The sequence below is a fragment of the Macaca thibetana genome, chromosome X (genome assembly GCF_024542745.1).
Source record: "Macaca thibetana thibetana isolate TM-01 chromosome X, ASM2454274v1, whole genome shotgun sequence".
In the NCBI taxonomy this organism is placed as follows: Eukaryota; Metazoa; Chordata; class Mammalia; order Primates; family Cercopithecidae; genus Macaca; species Macaca thibetana.
The window spans coordinates 12597775-12600686 of NC_065598.1; positions in this window are offsets into that span (position 1 = coordinate 12597775).

Consider the following 2912-nt stretch of genomic DNA (forward strand, 5'->3'; position numbering starts at 1 on the left):
CTTATTCACTATTATGAGAATAGCATGGGAAAGACCTAATACCATGATTCAATTACCTCCCACCAGTTCCCTCCCACAACACATGGGAATGCAAGATGAGATTTGGGTGGGAACACAGCCAAACCATATCATTCCACCCTGGCCCCTCCCAAATCTCATGTCCTTACATTTCAAAACAGTGAAATATGTCCCAACAGTCCCCCAAAGTCTTAACTCATTTCAGCATTAACTCAAAAGTCCACAGTCCAAAGTCTCATCTGAGACAAGGCAAGTCCCTTCCGCCTATGAGCCTGTAAAATCAAAAGCAAGTTAGTTACTTCCTAGAGACAATGGGGGTACAGGCATTGGGTAAATACAGCCATTCCAAATGGGAGAAATTGGCCAAAGCAAAGGGGCTACAGGCCTCATCCAAGTCTGAAATCCAGTGAGGCAGCCAAATCTTAAAGCTCCAAAACGATCTCCTTTGACTCCATGTCTCACATCCAGTTCATGCTGATGCAAGAGGTAGGTTCCCATGGTCTTGGGCAACTCCACCCCTGTGGCTTTGCAGGGTACAGCCCCTCCCTCCTGGCTACTTTCATAACCTGGCATTGAGTGTCTGTGGCTTTTCTGGGCACACAGTGCAGGTTGTTGGTGGATCTACCATTCTGGGGTCTGGAGGATGGTGGCCTTCTTCTCACAGCTCCACAAGGCAGTGCCCCAAGAGGGACTCTGTGTGGGAGCTCTGACTCCACATTTCCCTTCCAAACTGCCCTAGCAGAGGTTCTCCATGAGGGCCCAGCCCCTGCAGCAAACTTCTGCCTTGTCATCCAGGCATTTTCATACATACTCAAAAATTTAGGTGGAGGTTCCCAAACCCCAATTCTTGACTTCTGTGCACTGGCAGGCTCAATACCACATGGAAGCTGCCAAGGCTTGGGGCTTGCACCCTGTGAAGCCATGGCCCAACCTCTACGTTGGCCCCTTTCAGTCATGGCTGGAGCAGTTGGCATGCAGGGCACAAAGTCCCTAGGCTGTGCACAGCATGGGAACCCTGGGCACAGCCCACAAAACCATTTTTTCCTCCTAGGCCTCTGGACTTGTGATGGTAGGGGCTGCCATGAAGACCTCTGACATGCCCTGCAGACATTTTCCCATTGTCTTGGGGATTAATATTTGACTCCTTGTTACTTATGCAAATTTATGCAGTCAGCTTAAATTTCTCCTCAGAAAATGGTATTTTCTTTTCTATCAAATTGTCAGGCTGCAAATTTTCTGAACTTTTATGCTCTGCTTCCTTTAAAAAACTGAATGCCTTTAACAGCACCCAAGTCACATCTTGAATGCTTTGCTGCTTAGAAATTTCTTCCACCAGATACCCTAAATCGTATCTCTTTCAAGTTCGAAGTTCCACAAATCTCTAGGGCAGGGGCAAAATGCTGCCAGTCTCTTTGCTAAAACATAACAAGAGTCACCTTTGCTCCAGTTCCCAACAAGTTCCTCATCTCCATCTGAGACCACCTCAGCCTGGATTTCATTTTCCATAATATTATCACCATTTTGGTCAAAGCCATTCAACAAGTCTCTAGGGAGTTCCAAACTTTCCCACATTTTCTTGTCTTCTTCTGAGCCCTCCAAACCGTTCCAATCTCTGCCTGTAACCCAGTTCCAAAATCCCTTCCACATTTCAGGTATCTTTTCAGCAGCACCCCACTCTACTGGTACCAATTTACTGTATTAGTCTGTTTTCACGATGCTGATAAAGACATACCCAAGACTGGGAAATTTGCAAAAGAAAGAGGTTTAATGGACTTACAGTTCTACATGGCCTCACAATCATGGCAGAAGGTAAGCAGGAGCAAGTCACATCTTACATGGATGGCAGCAGGCAAAGAGAGAGATAACTTTTGCAGGGGAACTCCTCTTTATAAAACCATCAGCTCTTGTGAGACTTATTCACTATCATGAGAACAGCTCAGGAAAGACTTGCCCCCTGATTCAATGACTTCCCACTGGATCCCTCCCACAACATGTGGAAATTCAAGATGAGATTTGGGAGGGGACACAGCTAAACCATATCAATATACAAGGGAGAAAATGTGGGAATAAGGGCTAGGGAAATTGTTAGCAACAACCATCTGGGTGACTTTCAATTTTATTTTTATTTTTATTTCTTTTCCATTTTTTTTTTTTAAATAGATACAGGGTCTAACTGTGTTGCCCAGACTGGTCTCAAACTTCTACGCTCAAGCAATCCTCCTGCCTCAGCTTACCAAGTAGCTGGGACTACAGGTGTGTACCACCATACTTAGCTAATTTTTTTTCTCTTTTAAATTGTAGAGACAGGGTCTTGCTATGTTGCCTGGGATAGTCTCGAATTCCTGGCCTCAAGCAATCCTTCTGCCTTGGCCTCTCAAAGTGCTGAGTTTACAGGTGTGAGACACCACACCTGGCACAAGCTTAAATTTTATTTATTTACTTATTTATTTAAGACAGAGTCTTGCTCTGTTGCCCAGGCTGGAATGTGGTAGCACAATTTTGACTCACTGCAACATCTGCCTCCTGGGCTCAAGCAATCCTCCCCCCTCAGCCTCCCGAGTAGCTGGGACTACAGGTATGTGCCACCATGCCTGGCTAATTTTTGCATTTTTTGTAGATGCAAGGTTTCGCCATGTTGCCCACGCTGGTCTCCAACTTCTAGGCTCAAATGATCCACTGGCCTAGGCCTCCTAAATTCTGGGATTACAGGTGTGAGCTACCATGCTTAAATTTTAAATCTCAAATGGGAATTTGCAACATTCATCTCATGCTGAAAAACATCTTTCTTATGAACTCTGAAGAGGCCTAAAGCCCTTTCTGCTCTTGAGTTCTTCTATTTCTTGAGCCAGGAATCACTAGAGGCAAATCTCTAACCTTCTTGGGTCTTAGTTTCT